The 13522-nt window shown below is 39.4% G+C and overlaps 1 protein-coding gene and 1 pseudogene across 5 annotated transcripts in view; both read left to right on the forward strand.

The window, feature by feature from the left end:
* Nucleotides 1–13522, forward strand: part of enox1 (ecto-NOX disulfide-thiol exchanger 1) — a 125860-nt gene that overhangs the window by 63702 nt on the left and 48636 nt on the right. The window lies entirely within an intron of this gene.
* On the forward strand, nucleotides 13400–13517 carry LOC134646433 (5S ribosomal RNA; annotated as a pseudogene).

The following is a 13522-nucleotide window of genomic DNA, read 5'->3' on the forward strand; positions in this document are numbered from 1 at the left end:
CATAACACAAGAACTCAAAGGAGCAGCCAATCAGCATGTGACACACAGCCAGAAAAGAAAATTAGTGTTTTGTTGCGACCTGTCCACGGCCTTCAGTTTGTGGAGCTGGCCTCTGCGTCAGCCGTTAATTGCTATTTGTCCCATTTCTGATGCAGCCTTTTCACAGCTAATTTTAGGCACTGGCTCATTATGAGTCTTACTACAGGGCAGTAACCTGATCAAGTGATAATGAATGTGGAGGAAAAGGAGACAGTGAAAGCAGGAAGGCAGAAAACAAACACTGATGTAACTGCGAGGAGCTTTAGTGTGGCTCAATATGCACATAAAGAACAATTTTTTGGAAGGTTTGCGTCGAGTAATGATCGATGATATAATTTTGCATTTATTCAATTTAAATACAGCTTTAACGTACTTAAAAAAGTAACCAATATTTGTCAGTCTATGCTGGTGGTGGTTTAATTGACTAATGCTTTATTAAAGCTGTGTTAGAGTCGTATTTGCCTGTTTAATCAGCTAAATGGGTTTGCATAAATGTTTCTCTCTTTCTAAGTCATGTCTCTGAACAGAGACGAAAGGCTCTGTGCTCTTTGATAAGCCGCGGAAAACCTGCCAAGATGTTTTCTTTTTCAGCCGTTTATACACTGATGGCTATTCAGATGTTAAATGCAAAACGCTCCCTTTTATTTGGTCGTCATTACGGGGTCTTAGCTGGCCTGTTTCGCTGGACAATGATTTGATTGGAGCTGATTGGATTTGCTGCCACGACTGCAGCCCGTCTCTCTCCCTCACTCTCTCTCTGTCGCTGTGTTTAATGGTGCCTTTCTAAAGGCTTTATTAGAAGTAATTTGCTGCAGCGAGTACTGACTGATATCTGGGCCATGACCCTGTCTCTCAGTTGAAGGGTAAAGAGGGAGTCCCAGTCACACTGGAAATGGCAGGCCCTGCACTCCATCCATAGATTAGTCTCTTTACGCTCTTTGCTGAATACATTGAAAAGTACTAAGGGTGGGCAGACAGGAAGATCGAAATGACAGTGATTCAAACCAGAGATGTCTTTTGGATGTGAAGGTGCCGGACCTTGTGGATTACCTGACATTATACTTTTAGACAAAAATGAATAATTAACCAGTAAGTCCTCAAAATTAATGACAAAATCTGTTGATGGTTTGTTGTTCACAAATAAGTGCAAAGAGTTACAGTTCTATAGTTAACAGTCCTGAAAACCACCTGGTAGACTGCAGCTACTGTAGCCTTTAAAAGCCATTAAAGATTTAAATCAATCTCAGACAATAGTCAGTGGTTTTAATATTACATGTCACCAAATGCAGCCCATCTTTTGCTTTCCACTGTTTACCTGTGTGCAACCGTAGGCAGATGATTTGATATACCTTTATTAGTCCCACAAGGGGAAATTTCATGTTAAGGCATGTACAACCTTGAGGAACATGTACAGTTTCTCACTTTCTGTCTGTTATTTTTAGTAGAAGGAGAGTAAAGTGTCAAATCTCAGGGAGCAGGAGCCGCACCTGCTCGCCGTTATTGACATTTGAGTTTCTAGTCATTGCTCACGCACTGCAAGATTTTATAAATGTGTTTGTCTGCTTGGGAGGTCAGCACCTTTGAAGAATCGTGTTGAAAACTGCCCACAGTTAAAGCCACATTTGAATAACTAAATGACCTCATAAATCAGACGCCCACACAGATAGCAGGAATTAGCGTGTTCTAATACCTGTTTCCCCTGTTTGCCAGTTGCTTGACTGTGATCTGAGGATGTGTCAAACTGAGGACGTCACAACAGAATGTACGGAGCCTCAGGTGAATTTAAATCACTCAGACCTTTGCATTCTCGTGGACATAGAACATACAACACTTGTGTAAATATAGGGTAAAGAGGGTGGCTAGGGCAGTTTAGAAATTATGGAATTGGGTGTTAAGCTGATAGGAGAAGCAGCAGAAGGAAGGCAAAGAGTTTGATGACAGGAAAAAAAGAAACATTTTACCCAGCTGACAGTTACACAGCAGATAAAGCAAAGAATCACTATATGTCATGGATATTGCTGTGGATCTGTGAGTCTTCTAAAGAGTGGCTTCTGAAAAGCAGCAGGGAAATTTGTGACCTCTTACTAATCCGCAGGCTTATGCATCCACCTTTGCTGATGCTGCCTATAACAGAAGCCATTTCACAAGCTTTTTTTTTACTGTATAAACTTCCTCTGCCACGTAAAGCTGGGTAGTATCACACATGTAGCAGCTTTGTATCAGCTAAACCAGTTTCATGAGTTGTCTGTGAAGGTTCTCGATCTGTTGAGTTCTTGATCTGTTGGTGTTTCCATAGATACAGACCGTTCCTCATGAGGATGCTGCTATATACCATGTGTCATGCATATTCATAAAGAATTATAAAGGGCTGCTCACAGAATGTGTGAAGTAGACGGCACACTCTGTGCCCGATCCAATATTTATTGGTTAAAAGTGATGTGTAATGGTGCAGATGAGCTCAGTGCAGATAGGCGTGGAGTGTCCTTGCATATTTTTGTGTGCACGTGAAGGATGTGGTGTGAAACGTGTGTTTTCACACTTTACCAATTTAAGAGTCAGTTCTTACAGTCAGTGTGTTTGATGGAGGGAACTAGGCAGGTGGAAAGACCTGATGCACTTTGACTGGAACTGAATTATTATGGCTGGGCAACTGAGCCAAAAACCTTCAAACCACAAGGACCAGGGTTTACTCCCTATCAGTGAGGGTCTATACACACTGAGGGATAAACCCTGTGTTGATGACATGGTATTGTAGGATCTGCAGGAAACACAGTCTGCATATAAAGGATAGGCGTAGCCATGGTGACATAATTTGTTTTTGGACTCTGTATTTTAAAGCTTCAGCATTAGCATTCTGATTGCCAACCCTAGAGGCCTTAGTCAGCAAACTGCATCCACAAAATGTACAGGTGCAAATGTACAAAGAGATACCGGCTAATTAGCCTTCAAGTCACGGTTATTTGTATAATACTATTCAGATACAAGTTCATTCAGAGTGCTTTACAGAAGGATAGGAAGAGAAAAACAACTTTATAAAGCCTACACAAATAATCATGGTAGAAATATAACAACAAACAACAAGGTCTACAACAAGGTAGTTGGGATAATCACCACTAATCCACATTGTCTCTGCTACCAAGCAATATCGAAACTGTAGGAGGACCTTGTCCTCTATATTATGGCCCTGTTTAACAGTTTTAGGTGATCAGGAAGTTTTTTTCCATATGAGAACCACCAAAATAAAGGCGCTCGCCAGTGCTACCCTTCAGCCTCTGGCAGTACAGTCTTTAGGTGGCACAAATCCCCTGGAAGTTTAAGTTTTAGACCACCTGCCTGCCAAGTCAACCACGAAACACCTGTGTCACAAGACAGGACTTATTTCATAACATCATTTGTTAAGCCTTAATGTATGAATGCTCTCCTAATCATAATGTATTCTTACTTGCATTGTCATGACAGTACACTTGATCAAAACCGACTATATCTCACTGTCTGTTTGTGAGCGCAAGCGGATGAACTTGCATTCAGAAGATTTCCAGTAAACTTGACCTCTGACCTTTACCTTAATTTCAATTTTAATTTCTTCAAATTTATCTGAGATTTTCAGGAGATGCACCAATGGCATCAGTTCAAAAATCCCCCAGAGATGGGCAGTAACGCGTTACTGTAATCCGATTGCTTTTTTCAAGTAACGAGTAAAGTAAGGGATTATTTTGCAAAAAAGGTAATTAGATTACTGTTACTTTCCCGTAAGCACACTGCGTTACTAAAACCGTGATTTTTTTGCGAGAGTGTCTCATGACAATGACGTGAGTGAGTGCGACGTTCGTGGCAACAGCTGTGTGCAGATCAACAATGGATAATATATCGAGTGCGAGAGCATATGACCGTGCAGCGTTTAAAGCGTGGAAGTACTGACCTTACTTTGAGTTTGATTCCGTAAAAAGTGACAAAAACATTAGCGTCTGCTGTTCACTGCGTGGGAAGAAAACTTCTTTTTACAGCGAAAAAACCCCTAAACTTCAGAGCAAGCACTGAGTACGCTGCCACGGGAATGTGAAATTCAAAGAGAAACTCCCAGATCCTTCCACTGACATGACCGCTACGACACACCTGCACCAGGGCAAACCTCCGCCTGCCCCACTCCTGCTATACAGGTGAACATAGAGCAACAGGACCGCTGAGTCTTTGATTTTATTTTATGTGCTGGAATGTGCAGAAAATAGGTTTAAATGTTAAACAAATTTCTTCCAGTCAGAGAATGTTGCATATAATTTAATGTTTGCTTGATGCATAAAGTTAAAAGATTAAAACTAATAAAACAAATTTTTAAAAGAGACTTTTTCATTTGATTACATTTTATATGATGGATTATGCAGAAAAAAGTAGAATTGGGCTGAAAGATCTATTGCTTTATTACCTATTCAGGTTGTAAATCATGTTTTAAAAAAGTAACTAAGTAACTAATTACTTTTGAAAATAAGTAATCAGTAAAGTAACAGGATTGCTTTTGGGGGATGTAATCAGTAATTAGTTACTGATTACTTTTTTCAAGTAACGTGACCAACACTGCCTGTAAAGACGCTGTAACAGTAGACAGTGTTGCAATAAAATCTGCAAAAAACGAACACATGAAGAAGTTTTCTTTAAACCTCATCCTTTAATTTTCCTTATATTTTATAGATGGTAATAGGCTGATTTGTAATTGTCTTGCAAATGTTCAGACAGTCGAATGTTTGATATGCCATATGACAGCTCTTTGTGGTGGTGGCCATTTTTGTATACAGTGCCCACTCCTCCTGCTTTTTTATGTGTTCTAGCCTCACTTGTAAAAAGGAAGTTTGGAGTAGCTGATTCAATAATAACCGTAGCACTGTTGTTTTCATTTAACCAGGTTTTGTTTAGGAACATAAAATCCAGATCATTGTTTGTAATAAAATCATTCATTAGGAAGCACAAGCCAGCCTAATACAGCCTGTGGCTGGAATATAACAAGAGTTATTAGATTGGAATTATTAGCTCTGCAGTTTGAGTACGCTTGTTTTTTTCTATTGTAATGTTTTTGGCAATGCCATCAGCGGATACTGGGATCACGAGTACTGTGTGGCGTATTAGTGGCGTATCAGTCAGATACTTATCTTTTATGAAAAGCATCTGACTGGTGATATATTTCCAGTTTGGCTGAGCTTCATTGTGGCAGTTTTGACCAGGTCGTTGATCGATGAGGAGTTGCAGTGAGAGACAGTGAGGACTGGGTTGTGACAGGGGCCCAATCCTCTGGAAGCTTTGGGTAATGTCATATCTTTGTCCCTGTCACTTTCAGGCAGGAAGGGTCTTCCTATTACAGGCATGAAGAGGGAATTTAGCTACAGAGAAACCTTTTTTGTATCGGAATAATTTTTCCATGAAGTTCTGTGTCTTGCATCTATGCAAGCTCACTTGCTTTTTAAGGGGCTCTCAAATGGCCATGGAGGAATTGCAGTTTTTGGCACTTCTATGTTGGCTCATTTTTTTTGCATCCAGGAGGTTACTGCTTGGCTAGAAAAGGTTTATTAATTTCACTAAAAATGCAATGAAGAAAAAAATAAATAAATCGCACCTATAATTTGTGTTAGCACTAATGAATGTTAAAATATCACAAAGGAGCACACAGTTTAAGGCTGTTCAAAGAAACGCAGAGATAAAAGTTGCCATTGTTCTCCTGGATTTAAGCGCTATCTGTCTTCTGTCCTTTAATGTAAATCAGACTGATTCCAGCATGTTGACTATTAATACATCAGCAACAACTGTCTTTAAATCACTGCCTCTGTAATGCAAAGCTCTGTTGCTGTGCAACAAACTATTAAAAACTCATCAGGACACCATTAAAAGTGAACATTGATCAACTGGTAGGCAGGATATATTTGTCATGTGTTATGTTTTTAAAGTTTGGAGACAATTTCCATTAAAACTGAATCAGTAAGAATAACGTATTGATTTTATATGATGGTGCTAGTAAGTAACATGCTTATTTAGTCACCTGCCTGGTGATCTTTAACCATTTGACATTTTCAGTTATGTTTCATTCACAATTTTGTTATTCAACACGTACCTTTGTCTGTAACCACTGCATGACAGCTGCCTTCAGGAACTGTATTTTTAGGCTAGTGTTGCACGCAGCATTGTGCACTGTAACCACAGAAATACAGTGTGTACTGGGCTGTGTGGGTGAAGTGAAGCAGGAAGACATGACTCCCTTGACACGAACCCTTCATCTGCTCACTGCTGCAATGAAATGCAGTGAGTGTGGAGTCATGATGTGAAATAAAACCATTTCAGTTTAAAATTCTTTATTTCACATTTTGAAGCATGTGGAGCTTCAGGAAATTGTGCTCGGCTCATGCTGAAGGAGACTGTCAGTCTTTCAGTATTTACTGTCATTTATCGGTGATCAGTTGAGAACGGGACATCCTCAGAAACACGGTGGCTTTGAAGATTGAGTGGTTGCAGACTTTCATCGTGGACTGTTGCCATGCTCCATTAATGTGTGGAATGTGTGGAAGGTCCCACAACACATTTTAAAAGAACTGGAACACTTTGTGTCTAAAAGGAGCTGAAATTTATTCTGATTTATGGGTCATTTTTTTAAAGAAGGCCATCCTGACCACCATTGGAGACCAATTAAGAACACGTGTGTCGTACTTTAAAGAGCACCAACATATTTCTCAGCTGCTGATGCTACTTATTTTTGCCTTTTCCTGTAGATTAATTGTGAGAACGATCATCTTTCTCCATCTTTGCAGTCAATGCTGGTTTCACCACTAGGGGCAGACGTCTGGCAACACTAACAGGGATTTATACTTCTGTGTTAAAACTATTTTGTAGGTACGTTATAACCACAAACCTCTCCAGAACCCTACACTGTAACCTGGCATGCCTCCCTGGAAATGCAGTCCGCAGCTACTGTGATTGGCTACTGTGATTTGTAGTTAAACACAGTAGTGGGGAGTGACACAATACCAGTCACTACGCCAGTGTAGGGAATAACAATCATATCCTCAAAAAAAAAGGACAAATTAACTTTCAGAACTAAAGTTAACTTCAAACTTGTAGCAGTAGTGGTGGGTATTGTGCAGGCAAGTTCTTTCTAAATTTTTAAAATATACTCTTACTAGCGCATGATGATTGGTCAGTTAATCAGTACTCAGTGGCACAGAATACTCAATAGCATCTGTTTCTGAATGATGACTAAAACAAAAGTAAGGCAAAAAGTTAAACCACAACAAAAATGAGTGTAAAAGAAGCATTTGAGCGTGGAGTCCTAGAAATTCTGTTACTACTCACTTCATGTTTAAAATCAAAATTTTAAACATGAATCCTGTGAGTTTGTCGTTTATTATGAACTATCTCGCAATCATCCTCTATAAAAGCCCAGAGAGTGGGAGCTCTTTAGGATTTTGTAGTTCTTGGGTTCATGCTTCATTTTTACTCTCTAGATCTTTTTTGGAAAAAAAATACTGAAGGATTCAAATTTAGGTTTTTCAAACCAGAGTTCTCTTTATATTGCGTATACTTCTGCACACACATATTTAGATATTCAGGAACGGTCACAGTCCACTCAGAAAAATCCATATCTGGTAAAGTTTGCCTGTAAATCATCAACTTTTTATACATTTCTGTCATAAAGTGATCCAGTGAACTATATTATGTTCAGTAAATATGCAAAACTGTGACCATTTAGTAGCTTTACTGCAAAATAAAAATGTGCACACCTGCTCCTTCCCTTTGCCAGAAGCACCAAGGGTTAACTGGCTCTAAATCAGAAACTCACTGTTAAGAATAGCTTTAGTGACTCCAGGAATTTTGCACATCAAAGTTCTTTGCACATTTAACTTTGTTTTACACCAACCTGAACACTCCTTAATATCCAAATATGAGAACGTGCACATGTGTGATCATTCACACACAGCTCACGGTGGAGCTGTGTGTGAATGATGCTGAGATCAAGTGAGCTCATGAATAATAAACAGGACATGCATTCAACTGTGAATATTTCATGGTGCGTGAAAGTGAGCAGAAACGCATAGCAGTTTGGCGTGGACCTGTCGACTGTCAGAAGAGGGAAGCAATGGACGGACGGATACGCAAAAAAGAAGAAAGGCAATGAGGGCTGAAGGTTTTGACAGACTTGTAACAGCAATTACAACATTTGGAGATTTTTCAAGGCAAATTCTATGTTAATAAGTTTGGTTTACACTTCATTTTAGCTTCAATGTGCGAACTTCTTTCACATATTCATGACAGACGTGACCAGCAACTCTGTAAGGCTGCTTAGCTAAATGCTAACTTGCTAGCAAGCTAGCAACATCAAAGTGTCTTCAGATCATAGCCGTTGTGATATACAGATGAAATGTAATTGACTTGAATTGATATTAGTTGGTATTATTCACTGTACTCGAGTGGTATTGCTGGTTTTGTTTGAATCTTTTCTTGTGACATATGTGCTTTAACTCACTAGCAGTCATCCTTTGAGAGTACTGTAGCACAAACATATTGTTGTATAATAGATATACAGTCTAGCTGTTCAACTGAAAATGATGTCTGCAGCTATAACAAACTTAAAATAGACTGTTTAGGGCTTAGAGGCATGTACAGAATAAGATTACTTTAAGTACTTCATCCATTTATTGGTGAGAGAGAAAAAAAGAACACTTGAGCCTTCAGGCACCTGAGAAAACATATCAAACATGAGGTAGTTTTCAAGGCTGTGATGGTACATTACATCTCCAAACAGACACATGCTCGCATTCAGCACACAGAAAATTAGACAGATTAGCCAAAGCAGGTCGAGACAGACGAGCAAGCAGCTGAAAAAAGAGACAGTTGCTGTAGACGGTACATGGCTGGAGGTGTTTGCTTCTGTGTAGATTTCAAGTAACTGCCTGCTGTGGCCCATTAAACATGTGATTCTTACCTGGATAAAGAGTGTGTTTGTGTTTGTTTGTGTGTGTGTGTCTGTGTGTTTGTGTTAAAGTGATGTGCTGCTCACAGAAAGCAGAGAGAAGGAGATGATAGCAGCTCTGACTGCCTCTTTGTCACACTCTACAGAAGCTCTCCATCAAACAGATTTCTCTGCATCACTGCCACCATCTTGCTCATGCAAACTCAGAAAGTCCTTTAAAGCCACCTCAACTTTTTATATCAGCGACTCAGCACATCTCCTAATATTCATTCTTGATTACTATGATTAGTTATTGTTAGGTAAACTTGCATGTTGTAATTCTTTTACTGGTGAAGCTGTAATCAGTGTTTTCGTAGAGCCCATCTGCAGTGTCGGTTGGCAGATACTGATATCACCATGTGTTTGTTTTTTCAAATAGATTGCAGCAATGACTGTTGCTTAAAGTATTCTGAGAACTTTGTGCAATACATGTGGTAAAGTTTGTATCATTATTGAACAGACGGTGTTGTTGAGTCTTGCACTGTCTTCACTGTAAGCTGCTGTTTGTAAAATACATATATATTTGTTTCCCTTTTCATTGTAACTCTAACCAACTATACACGCCGTAATCTCTCCTGATATGTCAACATTGAGACTGCAAAAAATTAAATGCCTTTCTGAATAAAGCAACAATGTAAAAATGCTTTCAGCAGACAATGACTGCACTGGCTTAAATGTAAGATAACCAATGACAACTAAGCCTTATAAAACTGTATGATTTTAGAAGATAGGAAACATAGTGCAACTCTCTCCCTGTAGAAGACCATGTTACAGTGGTATCATTCAAAGACAATATCTGATGATGTTAGCATGTACAGGCGTGCTAAAAAGGAAGTACTAAAACAGAGTAAACAATATCATTCAACAGCTTGCAGAAACACTTTTAGAAGGAGCAACTTGAAGTTGCTTGAAGTGCTTGTTTTCTAATTCGATCAGTTTCTCACATTATTGCAGAGGAATTTTGGCCCACTCTTCTCAACAGTGTTGATTCAGTTCATTGAGGTTTGTAAGCATTTGTTTATGCGCAACCCTCTTATAGTCCTACTAGAATATTTTAGTTGGGTGTTGTTGAGCTTCAAATCATTGTCCTGTTTGGCCAAGCTGTATCTGTCAGACAGATAGTCTTACATTTGACTTTAGAATAATTTGTTATACAGAGGAGTTCATGGGTGACTTTATGACTGGAAGGTACAGATGTCCTGTAGCTGCAAAACAAACCTAAAGCTTGACAATGTGTATGAGGTGTTTGTGCTGAGATGCTGAGTTTGGTTTTTGCCAAACGTGGTGCTGTGCATTATGGCCAAACATCTGGCCACTCTGGTCATGTTTGTTCTTCCAAACAAATCATGCTTGTTCAGTCTTTTTTAATTGTACAAAACTTGCTAACTGAGACCCCTAGAGCCTGATGTGTAGTTCTTGAGGTGAAATTGCTTGGAAGATTGGTCTTATATAACTTCCACTTATCAATAACTTTAAATGGACGTCAAATTGTTTGGAATTAGCCAGATAACTTTTCTCAGACTGATTGGCAGCAAAGGTTTTCTCTTTAAGTCTATGCTTTGTATCTCCTACATACGATTGTGTGGAAACAAACCTGAACTCCAGACCAGTAAATGGACAAAACCCCTGCTTTTGTAGAGTGCTCACACTGCTGATGATCACTTAATACTTTTTCATAGACTCCTTCTGCATTTTAGCTTAATTTTGATGTGACACAATGTAATATTTCACATGTTGTTGTTCATCTGAGGCTGGATTTTTTATAGGAACAGATGATTTTTGTTAAGTCCTGATATCTAAAACCTTCAAATTAAAAGAGTGTGCAGTTTCTTTTTGCCATAACTGTAAATGTGTTTTCCTTCATCCCCACTTTTCAAGCCTCTCTGGAACAAAAAAATGTTTTATTCAGGTAAGCTTGAGATCTGGATCCAATCCAATCCACAACTTTACTGATTTGGCTCATTCTCACCGCTACCATCGCGTCTCTTTCAGAGAAAAAGCTATAAAAGCGATTGTGAACTACCTGCTGAGCAGCAAACCATAGTCATTAGGACCTGGAGATTGTTAATGTCACACACGGTGTTGTGTCAGTCAACCTTGTGGATGTCGTTACTATTCTTTTGTGTGATTTGAAATTTTATTGACTTTTATGGACACGTTTAAACGTAACTTCTCCTGGCTTCATAAATAATATGCAGCATTTAAACACATGTAAGTCTAATTTGTGACTAACTGTGTAGCATAAGCAGTGCAGTATCACATTACAAGAGTCTGCTATACAGTGACGCAGTCTGCTGGTGGTGCTGGAGACAAGGCCGTCTTAGGAGCCAAACCGCTATTGTGCTAAGTGCCTTTTTTATGCAAGATAAATCATTCTTAAACTTGTGAACTTCCTGCGATGCTGCAGCGAAGCAGCCTCCTCAGCCTGTCAAAAGCCTTTGCTTCATCCACAATCCCCCCGCCGTATCGCCGGGGACCTAATTCTGCCTGCAGGATGTGTGTGTGCTTAGGTTCGTCTGTCTTTGTGAGGACATTTTTCTCAGGTCCTCATTCCTTTATCAGGCTCTTTGAGGGTTAAGATGTGGTTTGAGGGATCAGTTCGGGGTCTAGGTTAAAGGTTCAAAATGACTGTGCATCTTTGTGCTCTGATATGTGAGAATCATCCATCTTCATTTACTTTAAACACGTGTCCTGTATGCTCTACACATGTAAATCTTCAGTGCGGCGGTATTTGATTGGCTGCCTCCTCAGTGCTGACACCGTGCCAGTGACACAAACAAAACCGATCTGTTCTGATGAGGCCTGCAGCGAAGGCAAACATTTTCACTGAAACTGCAAATATTGTCCAATCATCACATTTATAATTAAGATTTATGACTGCAGCGAGAAAAGTGTACATTTTGGAATTTAACTCGCGGCCTCCCTCAACCGCACGTCGTAGTGTGCGGTCATTAATGAAAAGTCATCGATATGATTGTGTCTCAATTAAAGCAGGATGTGTTGCGGGGCTCAGCTGGTTTCCTGGTGTCAGATGTGAATAATGGTGATTACTGCAGCGCAGAGTGGGCTGACAGAGAGAGAGTGAGAGCAACGTGTTCAGCATGTCAAACACTTTGAATCCTACATCAAAGATACAGTCTACTCCTGACAAATGCAGCTTCGAGATAGGACGTCCTTTTATAGTTCTCTAAAGAGACATACCCTTTTTTTCAATATATTTATAGAAACCATCATTCTTGTTGTTGGGTGATTTAAACATTACCTGCTTAATGAGTCCAAAGCACATGTGGGTCATTTTTCACATGTGTCAGTAATAATTACAGCCACAAGGACCTTCTTTTCCCTCTATTGACTGCTGCTCTCATAATTTAAACACCAGCGCAGTGTAAACTGTGAAAAACCGAGGAAATGGAAATCTTTCTGCTGTTCTGACAGATGGAAACATGCCAGCACCAACATATAGGTCATTAATTAACCCACCAAAGATGAGCCTCAGCAGAGTCAGACCTCATTAAAGCACATCTAATATGCCACTGGAGTGCCACTAACTCTGGTTGGTGTTGTACACAAAAACACAAACTGTAAATAAAAGATGGAAGTAGCCCATTTGGAAGTTTGCTTACATTTGGCATTTTGTCCATTGCCATCTTTATATGTTGAAACTGGACGTAAGCAAGGAGTTGATCTGGCTGAGAGTCGATTAGTCAGTGATGAAGCAATGGCATAAAGTGCATCCTGCTTTAGAATCTATTTTACTCTAAATGGATCTTGAATTTACTAAATGAATGCCATTGTGTGTTCAGGAAGACTTTAAAATTGAAACTGAAACTGTAAACTCTTCACAAATTTGTTTTCTAATGTCATTAATCATTGAACAATGAAGTCATTTTCTCATAGAAATATATAATTTCAAAACTTCCTGGTTGTTTAAGGCACTTCCTACTTGACTTTTCAGATCTGAAGGTTAGGTCTATCTTAATTATCTCTGGTTTACCTTAACACTGACAAGAAAAATGTAGTTTATTTGCTTTCTGTTTCTTTTTCTGTTAGTCCAGATAAAATGACATCCCCAGTAATGAGTTAAATTACCAAGAACCAAAATGTTGCTCCCCACTTCCCCTGTGATACTAATTGGACCAGTGGAGGCTAGTTAGCATTGCTTACTAACCTTCCCTTCCTTAATGGCAGTGCATACTGGGGTCTCCAGCCATCAGTGACCCACAGCATAGTAAATTAGTAAAGAAAATAGCTGGCTGGTCCTTCGAGATCAAAATGTAATTTTCTAGAGTGTTCTGTTTAAATGGCAGAATAATTAGGTTACATGAATCAATAGAGTGCCATAAGCAGAGGCAAAATGCATTGATACACATTAAAAACACAGCTTATAGCTATACCACCCCGAGCACACCCATCCCGTCTGATCTCAGAAGCTAAGGAGGGTCAGGCCTGCTTAGTATTTGGATGGGAGACCGCCTGGGAACACCAGGTACTGTAAGCTTGGGG

The sequence above is a fragment of the Pelmatolapia mariae genome, linkage group LG16_19, assembly GCF_036321145.2.
Source record: "Pelmatolapia mariae isolate MD_Pm_ZW linkage group LG16_19, Pm_UMD_F_2, whole genome shotgun sequence".
Classification (NCBI taxonomy): Eukaryota; Metazoa; Chordata; class Actinopteri; order Cichliformes; family Cichlidae; genus Pelmatolapia; species Pelmatolapia mariae.